At 38.6% G+C, this 14,524-nt stretch overlaps 1 long non-coding RNA gene across 1 annotated transcript in view; it reads right to left on the bottom strand.

Moving 5' to 3' along the window:
• Positions 1 to 14,299, bottom strand: part of LOC108448755 — a 65,391-nt gene extending 51,092 nt beyond the window's left edge. The window contains exon 1 of the long non-coding RNA XR_001864770.1: positions 12,865 to 14,299. This is a non-coding gene — a long non-coding RNA (uncharacterized LOC108448755). The remainder of the gene's footprint in view (positions 1 to 12,864) is intronic.
• Between the last annotated feature and the right edge of the window lie 225 nt (positions 14,300 to 14,524).

Here is a 14,524-nt window from a genome sequence, read left to right on the forward strand (position 1 = left end):
TGTAGCCCTGGGAGAGGGGCCCTGAGGGCACAGACACGGGGCTTCCCTGCCCCTGCTCAGCCTCGTTCCCATTGGTTGGTTTGTGTTCCCTGCGCGGGCAGAAGGACCCTTGGGCCCGTGACTGCGACAGTTCCTCGGCAGAGCTCCGGCCACGCGGCTGGGGAAATAAACATCTCTGAAACAACTAGCAAGAATCTGTCTGTCCATATATATTTCCTTTCCACAGGACTCCTGGTTTGATATATGCGTGTTGCAGGATCCCCACTGCAACATATATCCCTACATCGATGTCTCCCTCGCTCTTTTGCTTTTTTTAGTGATGGAGCATACCAGCTTGGTTTGGGTATTTGTCTAAAATTATCAAAACTTATTGTTATGAGAAAAAAAATTACATTTAAAGTGTAATTTTATGTAATTCTGTTGGCCTGGAGACAAAGTAGATTTTTCTAAGAACTAAATTCATAAGAAGAAGTCCAACTTTTTTTCATTCTGGAGGATTGCAGGTAGACCACGCAGACCCAAAAAGCAGTAGCAGCACCTTCAAGTGAGCCCTTCCAGTTGCTGGACTTTTAACTTGACAAAGAAGCTGTTGTCCTTTATGTGTTTAAGTCTACTGGGTTGAAACTGTAAGTATAGAGACACTCAGCTGTGGTATTTGATGGTGAAGAAGGAAATACACAGAAGACTCACGCACTGCTTCTCTTTCCTTCATCACAGCAACTCCAGGCAGCAAAGATCAGCATTTTGGGGAAGCTATGGGGAGCTGGCTGACATTTTCCAGGGCTGATGCTTACTCAGGAAAACTATAGACAACAACCACATGAGGCCAGAGTAATGTCACCCCAATATACTCCTTTGGGCTGTGTCCAGTGAATTAAGAAAACACTTCACCCAGAAAACACTTCACCCTGGTTCCTGCCTTCAAGGATCCCTGTGGCTCCTGCATGGCACTGACCTGCCCCAGGACCACTTCCAGGACACAAGAGGGCAACAAGTGGGTCCACTATGATAGTGCAGCAGCAGACCCAGTTATTAGGAGCAAGTATTTAAAAAAAACAGTTTCAAATAAAATTTACAGTAGCTATTTTCCTGTGAAATACTTGTTTAATTCAAAGACGTTGGGAAATAATCATAATAATGGTGAGAAAACTGTGAAAATCTGAGTAGGACAAGAGGAAGTTCTTTAAAACACCATCGTGCTTGCCAAAAGACCAATGGCAGGGAGGTGTTGAGTGCCATAGCTCCCAAAAACTTTAACATTTCATTCTGGAATGCAAAAGTCACGTTAGGACTAGGATTGGGTATAAGAATTTAAACCCTCGCTATCTACTGTTGGAACTGGATAATCTCCTCTTCATCAGTATTTCAGTTCTGTATGATTTTGAATAGCAGAAGCAAAAGTCTGCCATATACTGTAAAAAGCAAAAGAAGTAAAAGAAACAAGGACTTACACTGCATGGTTAATGCATTTCTTTTTCAAGTGCTATATATCATTTCAAGCTATACAACAAAAGTCACCAAGTAATAAAACAAGTTATAATAGACTGTTAGGTAGCACAGGAACTAGAACATAAACTGGAGCAGCAAAGTAGGGTATGAAATTCTAAAACATATTTACCTGCCCTCTGAGTGGACAGACATAAAATGTGCTTGTGATGTTTAAAATTTTTATTACCAGAGAGAGTTCAAACATTTGAATGTTCCCCTCTTTTTATTCTTCTCCAATAAACTAGTAAAGGTCTGGGGAAAATAAAATAGGAATAGAAAAACCTAGTTTTCAATCTGTTCTTGGGATTTGTCTTCCCTTTAAATTAGTCTCTTCATTTTTGTAGAACTTAGCTTTGTCCTCAAACAACAGAACATACAATCAGCACAAAATGCTGCCAGTAGAGACCTGATCTTCCCTGCAGCCTCATTTACCTTCACTGATGTCATGATTCCCACTTGGTAAACTACTGAGGCACACGCCTAACCTCACTCCTGTGGGTACCTCTGTTTTGACATACTGACATGCTTTGGGATATGACATTTGTGGTAATATATTACCTAAGCAGAGCCTAGAAGGCTTTGTCCAAAACAAGCTCCAAGAGCCAAAACCATGAAAATTAAGTGCAATTTCCATAATGGCGGACCTCTTAAGCCAGGAATAAACAAAGATCAGTGGAAGAAACACTTCATTCAGTTTCTGATACTGCTGGCAGGAAAAAATTGTCTGAATATTTTGCAATGAAAGATTGCATGCAAAATTCAGTGACTCTTTGTGAAAAATAGCACATGAAGCCAACCTTGCTTGATGTCAGATGTGCTATAAACTGAAGGATATACTATCCTATCTCTCACAATTACAGCATTTTAAGGAACTCATCAGTAGTTTGGAGAAAGTTTTTAAAGTTCATTCTGTTCAGAATTTTGCTTATCTTATGTACTTTTAATATTACTGTTCACCCCATCTTTACTGTGATACATTTTCATGACTTTAAAGCAAGCACTATTAACAGTTCATCAGATCCTCAGGACTTATGTCAACAACCTGTGGGAGAGAAAAATGACAAGAAGAGGAGGCATAAGGGTCAGGAAAAGAAAATTTTTCCAAATTATTATTTCTCTATCTTCACAACATCTGCTTTGTCCATAGCTCCACTTACATTTTGTACAGCAGTGATTCTTACGCAGATGATTACTCTCTACCTAGCAAAGTCCTCCTTTTTTCTTTTTTTTCTTTGGGTCTCAATTTCTTCCTTCATTTAAACACAGTAAAAGGAAGGATTTGAGAAAGAAACAGAAGCACACACATCCAGCTGAAGATATTTCCCAGAAAATTGAGGGTAGTATGCTGGCTGCAACTTACTTAAGAGTTTCAGTGGTAAAAACTTCACAATCACAGAGTCTGCTCCAGACTGAAGGGGTAAGGAGGCACAAAAAGGTCAGTATTAACTATCTTTTTTGTGCTATTTACTGACACATAGAAATGTTTTTAAAATAGGGCTTTGCCACAGACTGCAGAATAATTGAAAAAGTGAGGTTTTGCCAAAACACAATGAAAACTCTGCTGAACACAAGGCAGTATATTTTGGGAAAGAAGTCTTTAAGAAAGGGAAAAGGAATACCATGAAGTTAGATTCCTCTCGTGTCCTGGTTTCCTCATCAATACTCAGAGCATTCTCCACTTCAGGAGTACAGTGAACAGTAAATATAACAACAAATACAAATACATAAATAAAAAATGGAACTACTAGAGCAGTCTTTGATTTGGTTTCAAACAGCAAAATCCTTCAATGTGGAAAGAAAAAGGATCTTTAACCCTTCAAGTACTTGACAGCGTAAAATTCCATTATCAAAATGATGTCATTTAGAAATTAAACCACATTTTGCTATTTTTATAGACTACAAGAAAATTAACCCTTTGTTTGAGTTCAGCTGATACATTACAAAACAAAATAATGAGTCCTCTTCATTCCCACCTAAAAGTTCCTCCTTTTTTTCACTGTTTCTATGTGGAACCTGAATCCCCCATCATGTATATAGCTGGCGTAGCCCTCTGTGACATCTGTTCCAGCAGGGACCACAAAGGTTCTGGCAAAGTCAAGATGTGCTCCCTTGCAGCATGCTCTGCTACATTACACAGTCTACCTGGCACTAGGGAAGCACTAGGGTATCTCTTCACTGCGTGACTCAAATTACCTTCATACATGTATCACATGCATGAAATGCCTCGGTACACCCATCATGTAACACCACACTTAAGCCTCCTCTGCATTAAAAAAGACCTTGTACAAAATGCTGGCATTGGGTTTTATGGAAGCTTCAGAGTCAGTGCAGTTCTTTAACTCATACCAGGTCCTTGAAAGTCCCACAAAATTCCTGTCTCTGTTTTTAAACCTGGTCACTGTTGCCCTCTCCAGAGAAGATGCACATTGCTGGCTTCCTTGAAGACTCTGGAACACAGGTAGCAGAACTGAGAGCAAGTAACCCAGAATGTTAATGTTTGCTCCTTTGCTCAGAAGCACCTGGAGCAATAACACCAGCTGGACAAATATAAGAGCTTTACTAAAATGTCATTGTGGAAAGCCAGCCCACACAGAGATAAATAATGAGATCAAGCCTCTCAGAGAGAAGAATGCCAAGTTAGGAGATTAAAGGAAAGTAACAGGAAAGAAAAGCTGGAAAGGAGGCATCACCGCTGATACTGTCTGCTGTAAAACTCAAAAATCATGATGATTTTTACTCTCATCTAAACTTGATAGAAAGTAAACACCCTCAAGATACAATTCTGGGTGAGGTACCATACTGGAGGACATCAACTGCGATTTTAACCTCTCAGGCAACAAAGGTGAGAACTTCTTAATTGGCTCCAACGAAAAAGTTTGATGTCAAAAGCAGAGAAAGTATCATGCAAAAGAGGAGGAAGACAGCTGGGAAAAAAATCCAGAGGAACAATATTTGCTTCAAGTAAATAACCTTTGACTTCACTAACAAAAATGAAGTGTAGGAAAAAAAGTGTGGCAAAGCCACAAAACTGATTTCCGACATTGGTTTTGAATGCTTTTTTGTGTTTTCAGACTCCTTACCATACTGATACAAATTTGACACAGTGATGGATGGCTACAGATGCAAGAAGTCAAGTGAAGTATGGTGGTTAGAAAAAGTGAATTGAGCCTCTTCTCTCTTAGGTTCTGCTCGTGACTTCTCAGGTGATACTGGGTGGATAAATCGTTTAGCATCTCAGTGTTTCATGTTCTTTATCAATGAACTGAAGAGACACTTTTTATGAAAAGTACAAGAGCTCAGCATTACTATCATCAATTTTCAGCCTTAACAGCTTTGAAAGCCATAGATGCTGGACAATAAGCTCAAATATAACTCAGAAGATCAGAATTTCAATATGCTATGCAGGAGACTTAGATATTTGTCAGAAGGGCTTTAATGTTAAACAACTGCTAAAGATGCACACCACACTCCCATGGTACAGCCAAATGCTGCTTCGGTCATTTTCAAAGTCAGGATAAAATAAATTACAGTATTTTTAAATCAAAACAACTTGCCTTGCTGCACTTTACCTTACTTTCTTAAGCAATGTAAGGCAGAATGGTACCTTTTCTCTTGAGACTTGCGAGGTATTAGTCAGAGATTAATACTTAAAATTAACTAGTCTCATTTTCACAACTAAAATAAATATTAGATATACTCATATCCACAGCCAGCAGATGCAGCAGCACAAATGGTAGATATTTACTTTTTTTAATTAAACAAATGACCTGCTGGCCATGAAATTAATGTCCCGGTGTTTCTAACTCCTGCATAATATTCAGTGAGACAATTTAAAGAAAAGTTGAGGGCTTTGGATAAGGCTTTGCATTCCTGGAAAACAAATGAATGGGCCCACTCTAAATACAGTCAGACTTGTGCTAGCTACAACTGCATCAGAGCAAAGAGCAAAAGGATTGCAGTCAGTGTCAATTAAATCAAAAGTGATTGATTAAAGGCTAAAACAATTGATTAGAAAAACAGTGTAGCAGACTTGAAAGAAAAGTACCCCCTCTACCAGCATAATCCTGAATTTCCTCATGCATGCAAATTGCTTCCTGATTATAAATGAAGGTTTTCATCTATTGGGATAAATGAACGTTAGAGCCAAATTTGCTTTGTGTGGTTCTAAGATTTTTTCACTGAAGTGTCCCAAAATTTGTTTTTATATGCAACTTAGAAAAAAGGAAAAGTGGGGTGGGGAAAAAAGCTTGAAGGAAACAGAAAGAATTGAAAGGTCTGCAGAGTTCAGAGTATTGATCTTGCTCCCAGTGCAGCCATGGAAAAACTTCTCCTTTTCCCTCTTTAAAATTGGTTCAAGCCCAAGGAATGACTGAGCTTAAAAGAATGTTCCTATTTGAAGTACTTTCACAGTAGACAGCACCAGCTTTATCATCCAAACCACCTCTCAGCCATGGCTAGGACCTCTGAATTCCAGTCACTGAAGTAATTCACCACATCAGAGGATTTAAAACATTAAAAACATCATGTTTTCTCCCTGTGATGGTAAGACATGCCACGAGCCACCATATTTCCCATAGGAGCAAAGGAAGCACTTCACCCAGATCCTGTCTGCTGCTAATCCCAGACATTCAGGTTGCCTTCTGACAGGTACAAAATCTGCCCTGATAAAATGGCAAGGCAGTCAAAAGAGTCATTTTCATCAAGGATAAAGTAGACCTGGGAACAATCACATCTAACACATTCTGGACATTGTTTAAAACTGTCTTCTTCTTCTGTTGTTAATACAGGCAATAATCCCTAAATACAATCTTAAATGTGAAGGTTGTCAGGCCATGGGCACATGTTTACTACTAAGTGCTTGCTAATCCACTTTGCTTTGAGTCCCTCAATAGCAACTAACACATCTCAGGCTGAGATTTATGTGTACTCTTTATTTCTACAGCTCCTTTGAGCAAATTCTTCCTGGTTTCTAAAAAGCAGCCATATCACACCAAAGGAACTGTAAATAATGGCTACGCACCCATAAGCAGTATGAAAACACCTCCCATGTCACCGAAGTCCCTCAACTGATTGGAAAGGATTTCCAGGCCTATGAATATGCAGAAGCTGTGACACAGCACAGATATTACAACTACTAGCACTGTAAACAATGGAGTTAGGATTATCTGAGCAGGATGGTATGCAAAAGAATAAATAGAGAACTACAGGCAATAATTCCACCATCCTTCTTTGCTTCTGACATCTTTTCCCTGTGTATTCTCACTACAACATTATTTTTTGTCCCTTATCTCAATGATATAGTAATATTGCCTATAATAAGCATAGGTATTTTCTGTAAAGAAAATGGATGACATGGCTCTTCTTTAAAAAGATCTGACTATATTAACTCAGTGGTTTGAAAACCTACTTATATACTGATGTACTCAACTTTTCACTGAAAACTCATTATGACATCACTGGTTAAACATTTGGACTTTTAGTTTAGCATTACAGATGTCTAAGCAGTGTTTAAATAACAATTCTGAGGAAAAAAAATGATTGTAAGTAAAAATAGGTGAAGTGGTAGTTTTTCCTCTGCAGCTATACTTGAATATTTCTAGCTCTAGACTAATCTCCTTAAAATGCAGATTATGTTTCACTAGGTTTTGGAAAATTCCACCTAATAAGTAATGCCTAATGCTTATGCTGCACTTCATCAGCTGAATTCTCTTCTGACACAAATGCCGAACAGGTCCACAAAATCACCAGACAACAAATCACTTCTTACTTCATTTTGGTTTTTAATGTAAGGCTTAGGGTTATGTTTATTATTCCATTATACACAATATGTTTATATTGTGCTTTATATTTCTTTTCACAATTTGCTCTTCCACTTGCTAGAGTTTATAACTTCATTTACAGGAACATTTAAAAAAAAAGTAATATAAATTTTTTTAATCCTATATTCTAATGTTTCAGAAGAGCATGAAAGAAATGAGAAGTCTGAAGCACAAGCTCTGTCTCACAAAACCCAAAGCAATCTGGAAAACTCCAGTGTACATCAAATATGTTTCATACAATTAAACATTTGACTTTTCCCAAAAGGACGGGAAACGGTCAGCTTGAAATTTGGTTTTCACTCTATATTTTCTTTCTGAAACCAAATGAGATGCTGGGTGGCAGAGGTCTTTCTTGAATGACAGGGTTTTGCCATATATTTATAAAGCTAACCACTCATATGGAATTCCTACACACATACCCAAACACTGATGATGCTGAATGCTTCAGAGGATTTAGCTTTATTGTGTTGGCTCAGACAGCTAGGAAACAACACAATCCACCCTGAACCTCTTTCTGACATCGCTCTTTGAACAATACAGGAGACATGTATAAAATATGAAGTCAGAAAAGAGTAAGAAGAGGAACTTTACATTTTTTACCAGTAGCATTAATTATTTTCCTTGAAATATTGAGACTACAGGTGATGAAGAAAGTCTAAAGGAAGACCATGAAGCAGAGCTGTGGACAGAGGCAAAGGAATTATGAGACTTTTCATTTCCAGGCCTTCCTAGCATTAGGAAGCCTCATATGACACAGATTATAACAAGGGTCAGGCAGAAAGGTCATTTCGGTGTGGGTAAAATACCTTTCTTTTTTAAAAGAATAAGAGCAGCAGCAATGGGCATTGAGATAAAGCAGAGAATAAGAGCTTGCTTTCCCCTGCCTTGTCAACATTTTCCCAGGGCTACTGCACAAGATCCATAGCACAGACTTCAAACACCCTGGGAATCCCAACTGAACCCTCTCTCCCCATCTTCCTTTAAATCCATCAGTAAATAGAAAAGTACACTAAACATTCGGAGATTCCTAGCATAAAGAAGCCCAAAACTCACCAGAACTTGGACTTGATGATTGTTGTGGGTCTCTGTGATTCTGTTAAAATAGACTTGCTGCTGAGTTAGCAAACTGAGTGTGGAAAAGAACAGAGACAGCCCCAGGACTCTGAACATTTCTTCCTTGACTACTCAGGTGCAGTCTCTGACAAAGGAACAGGGGCAGTGCAGGGGAGTACAAAACCAGAACCAGATTACATTTGCTTTTCCCTGCTGGCAGCCGTTCTGAGAGGTTTACAGTGGAGAGTGAGAAACTGTTCCATATGTGTATATTAGAGAAAAAACAGGAGATCCCACAGCACATGGTAGATTTCTTGTGGTGCCACACCTCATGGTCTTCCTCTGTTCCCCTTGTATCTGCCTGCCACATGGGTCCAGATATAAAAACAGGCACCATCACATCTGAAAGACGTTTCATTTCAGTTTGAAGGTAGCTTGTAGAAAGGCTGTGTTTTCCTAGGCTTGAGGGAGTACATCCATTTTAGGAAGAAATTAACTGATACTTTGACTCATGAGATCCCTGACTGATTTTCAGGATAAATACCAGTGGACTCTGCAGCATGTCCTGCACTCCTACTGCTGCAGAGCATGGTGCTGAAGATCAGGAATAGCATGGAAGAACATGCACAATGCTAAAGAGAAGGAATGACGCATGTAATCCAAATCATATAGTTCTTACAAGGCTCCTGCTCTTGAAATAAATACTGAGGTTAAGAACACCCATCTTCTCAAACTCAGTTTATTTTAATCCTGCTGGAGTTAACATTCTTGTTCCACAGCTTACTATGCATACCATTTCATACTGCTCCTCAAAACACTGTAATGGATTTCCTGACCTCAGTGAATTGTCCAAAGGAGTGCTTCCTGCCAATTCTCAGCTGCTTCCTGCTGTGCAAGCTCCTGCAAAGGCCAAGAAATGGACATGTAACTTTACTGCAAACAGGAAGAAATCTCCCTTGCTAACAGTGTGCTGCCAAAGTGCACTTAACCCCTCTCAACAAGAAAGTACTTGGAAGAATGCTAGAACAACTGGGGTTTCCTCCTTTTAAAAAGGCTTCCTAAATCTAGGCATCATTTGAGGAGGATAATCTGAGGTTTGCCTGCCTAAGAGAAGATTTCCTCTCTCTGCATTATTCCTTTTCCAAAAACTGAGTTCTGCCCCAGACCATTGGCAAGCATTTTCTAGACTAGAGGCCTAGGTGACTTACTCAGGGATACACAGTAAAGTTAACACAGAGCACTGCCAGTCTTTTAACCCCTAGGTTAGACCTCTTCTATTTCAACATCATTGTCCTCAGAACAAAAGGATGTACAAAAATAGACACCTGAGGAAAACAATTTTTTACTAACACAAAGAATTTGGCATTTTAAACATGAATAAAACTTATTCTCACTTTATTCTCAGATCTGCAACCGTCAATCAGTGAATGTTTATTATGCTACCATTCTGCTGTATGAAGACAGCTGGCAACACACCTCTTTTGAGAACTGCTGTACATTGCTTTGAGGCAAGAAGTTCTTGAACTTCTTGAAGGCCTTTCAAGGCTCTGTCTAAAAAGAATTAAAAGGCAGTTCTGCTACCAAAATTTCACAAGAACTAAGAGCCAAAAGTTCATTTCAGTAAACAAATTAATGATTCCAAGAAAGAGAGAATTTTTTATCTGTTGCCTTACATTTGCACAGCAGCCTACAGGGACCCTCTCTGCAAGACACAACTTTCTCTCCATCTCTCGTCTCATTTTCTTCTGATGTAAATTTTTTTTCTGCCTGGAGAGTGTTCAGCACTCTGCAAAAGTCTCTGTAGCATCTGCGGTGGTTCTTTATAATTACATTTCCTTGTGCTGGTATTTTAGGACTAATTCTTTAGGTTTGGACTGAAAGCTGGAGGTCAGTTCTTGCCATTTTGAATTATTTCCTTTCAATAAAGGAATACATGTCCTTCTGATTTATCACCACTGACAAATCTTTCCTCAGCCCTTTCTTTGTTCTTAATATTTTGCACATTCTTGAACGAGCCTGAATCATTTGTGCTGGCAGGCTTGCACAAACACACACACATACCCCCACACAGACACCTCACAGATAAGATCTCTCTTTTTGAATCTTAGCTTCAGATATTTTAAGCTACACTTCACAGACTTTGCTTTTAATATTTAATTTGCCCGGAAATCATTAATGTACTAACCCAAGAATTTTTACTGGTTAAAGTAAAAAGTGTTTTAAGTTTCCACTGTAAAAAAGTCTAGACAAAAGTAATGGATGATAAATCATGCAAAAGAAGGTCTCTGTTTTGTTTAAAATTACCATTGTACGTGTTCCTCATGCTTCATCTAGTATGTTTTTAACCTATTATGAAATAACCCCCCAAAAGTACACATTTAGAATTATTTAGCTATGATTATACAATACATCTTAATTCACTGGAAAGTGCTCAGCTGGGAAATATTCTTACATAATGCATGCAAGAGAGACCCTTACTGAACAGCATGGACTATGATTTGACAGTAGTGGTAATTCTGCTTGGAGGTGAGGTCAGATGATCCAGCCACGCTGAAACTGCCAAGCTCACCTTTGTACCACCAAGCACCTGCCTGGGAGCTGCTGTGGGTAAGATATCCACAGAGGGTTTACAAGGACAACAGGGAAAGAATAGCTGGAGATGGAAAAAGGACAAAGGATTTGGGAATGCAGTAACACATGTGAGCACCAACACATACCCAGAGATACTGAGATGGGCATATGACAGCAAGGCAGGGTGCTCCACACAAGCATTGGAACATATGCTGAAAGAGAAATGACAGTCTATGTTGACATGTCTTTGATGCATATTAAGATGTAATTAAGATGAGTTTCAGTTCAGAATTCAAGTCCTTGCTACTATTTATATTTGGTACAAATGTATATGGTCCACAGTTACACATTTAATGTACATTTCTGTTTCCAAACACTGTACTAACATCCCTACTACTGAAAGGCCAGTGTCAAGCAACAGATTCCTGTTTTAAAACAGCAGGCCATTTTCAGGTGCTTTGATGAGTTTAAGAACACATTAAGCTGCACAGGCCATTCAGCTGGCATCAGAGAAGAGCTCCTTAATGCTTGGGTATGCCCAGCCCTCAAAAGTTACCATCACCAAGGCATTTAGCGATTCCCCAAAGAAGAAGCAGGGGCTGCAGACACATGTGTGATTCGATGAGTGAACAACTGGTTTTAACAGGGCTAACCACTGAAGGAGCAGCAAATACACTATGTAAACATGCTGGGTTTTACTTGCCACTAGGTAAGAGCCCTGCAATGTGCAAACTGTAACATTCGCAAAAGATGGAAAGATGGAAAGACAAAGGATATGGCAAAGGATATTGTTGGGCAAATTAAATTATGCAGAGGCAAATTATAAAGTTTACCACCTATGATGCCTATAATTACTGCCTGACATCCCTGAAGTGCTTATTCACAGCCAATGCTACACTTGCTGTTTAGGCTGTTGAAATGCATTTGAGAGAGAGAGGAAATGTCCGAGTTGCCCAAAAGCTCACCTCCATCAACTCAATGTGACCATCTAGACTTTGTGGGAAATTGCTGACTATTCTCCCAGTGTTACTGATGACATGATTAGTTATCCAAGGACAGGTATCACAGCGCATGGATTTCATGGGGATAGCTGAGGCATTCACATATATAAGGGCAAGAGAAGAAAGGCATCAGTATATATGATACACCTAGGAACATTTAATTTTCAGTGATCTTTCAAAAAAACCTCAATTGTTTTGACAGTAAATATCTTGGGTTTTCTCCCTTTTTCTGTGGAAGCAGGCATTTGAAAAGTTATTGCAGCCTGACTAGTTCCTCTTGCATTAGTTAAACACTTTATTGAACACTTGACTTTTCACAGTCAGCTTGCCAGCTGACACTAAATTTTTTTAAAAATCATTTACAAATAACCAAGATTAAAAATATTTTGTATTTCAAAAATTGCAAAGAAAGAGAAAGTAGAAACAGCTTTGGATCTTCTACTAATTTTATGCAAATGTGAAATTAATTTAATCACGAAGGAATTACAAAGGACACCAGTCAAGTTTAAGAGGAAATACAAAACTCAGTTTAACAGTTCGTGTCTGACTGGTGTGTTGTTAATCCTAAACAGTAACTATTCAGTTGACTTTCTAATAAATGCGACTTTCCTTGGAATTTTTAAACACAGTTTAAATAACTTTAAAATAATATTTTTCTTTGCAGTGTCATCATTTAGGAATGGTACTCCCCAATTTAGTTCTCCCACTGAGAATCTCCAAACCACACTGCTACTTTCTCACTCCCCCTTCTCCCTCTTCAATTCCCACCTAGACACAGGTGGCCAGAGAGGAGAATTGGTGGCAAAAAAGGTGAATATCATGTGTTGAGATGAGAAGAACAATTTACTGGAAACAGCAATGAGATAAGACAATGAATAGTACCAGCAACAATATTAACAATAAAAGTATACAAAAAAGAGAGAATTACTCACATGCAAAAATGCTCACTGCAGACCCCAGGACAATGAACAGGAAATGGAACCAGGACACATCTGAAAGACAGATATTTTTCAATTTCCTTAGTGTGCGGCAATAAGAAGAGCTGCGGATTTTATTGAGCTGAACTTACTGTCACCTTTCTCACTGCCTGAGGAGCACCAGAGATTTCATGAAGAAGTTACATGGGGGGGAAGGAAGAACTATAGATTGACTAACATGTAATATACTGGGAACTTGACAAGGTCTTTGCAGAATTCATTCAATACCTTTGCAAAAAAAGAGAAATAAAGCTTTGAAGAGGAGTATTTTCCTGGTATCTTCTATTTTCTATACTTTCTGTAATTCAGGAGGCAACCTGAATAAGAAGTAAATAAAAATATGAGGACTTCAGAAATTTTACCTTAAAATGTGGTCAATGTTTATCTTGTATCTTGTATTACACAACCTTGTATAAAAGATTGTTTTTTGAAAATATAATTTGCTCATTTAAAAAGACAAAATACAGGTAAGCATTGAATAGTCTCTTTGCTAAATATTACTAACATAAAGCTTAGACATTTCTTATGTAAAATCCATGTGGAAAACAGAGCTGCAAAAAGCTGCCTTGTCTTCAAAACTGAATTCACAGTCATCTTTAAAAGTACCAAGGCTTACCAACTATATGTGCTGTTTTGCACCTTCTATTGCATTTTATCTTTGCACTTTTTACGTGCTGTTTTATGCCCACAGTAAATACTTCCACTTATTTTAGTACTGGTTTCAAAAAATGTGGCTGGTTCTCACCAGTGACCCAGTTTTGGCCTTCTCGTGTCCCACCCAAGCAACTGCAAAGCTCTCATGTGCCGCTGTGATGGCACTCGCCCAGACCTGAGGGACACTTCTGCTCATTACTCACTCATACCAGGTGCTGGCTGGCTTCTGCACAGAGACAGGGATAATTCCTCAAAATGTGCCACTTGGTCATACTAGACCCCTGTTTTAATCTTCAGACTGACTGAGGTTACTAATATGTCTAGAGACACAATAAATAGCCTAAGTACAGAGCCATATGGTGTCCTGCTATTGAACTTTTGAAGACAGAACTGACCTTTTACTCCCACAGCATTTAACTCTTAATTAGCTTTGCACCTATTTTTAAAACTTATCTTTACTTTCCTGAAGGTATCTCGCAAAGGTTTTGAGACTTCAAACTATTTTTTGAAGGGGATATAATCATTGCACAGAAATTATGCTTTGTAGTGACACCATTTCTACTTAATGCATCAGAAGTGTAAAATGAAGCTAATGTTTTATTTCTGTACTTGGTCATTTGACATGAGGTCTAATGATGTAGCAAATAACTAATTAAATGCTTTATAATTGCTAAGCTATAAAGGAAATCATAACAAATAAACTATACAGGACATTAAGCATTAATTCATTTAGTGTTATCTACAAAGGATCTGCTTAAAGATCCTAAATTCTTCTGAGACTGCTACCCACTGCTGCATGCTTTCCTTTCAAACTTCACCCCATGCTGATCGTTGCCTGTTGTCCTCAACTGCTGTTCTCTGTCCTGTGATACAATGTCACAGGGTCCTTGTCATTTTCACATGGTTGTAGAATTGTAGCTTCTTTCTCACAGTCATCCTTGACCAAACTGCTGGGCTACCT

This window comes from Corvus brachyrhynchos, unplaced genomic scaffold (genome assembly GCF_000691975.1).
Source record: "Corvus brachyrhynchos isolate BGI_N302 unplaced genomic scaffold, ASM69197v1 scaffold408, whole genome shotgun sequence".
Taxonomy (NCBI): domain Eukaryota; kingdom Metazoa; phylum Chordata; class Aves; order Passeriformes; family Corvidae; genus Corvus; species Corvus brachyrhynchos.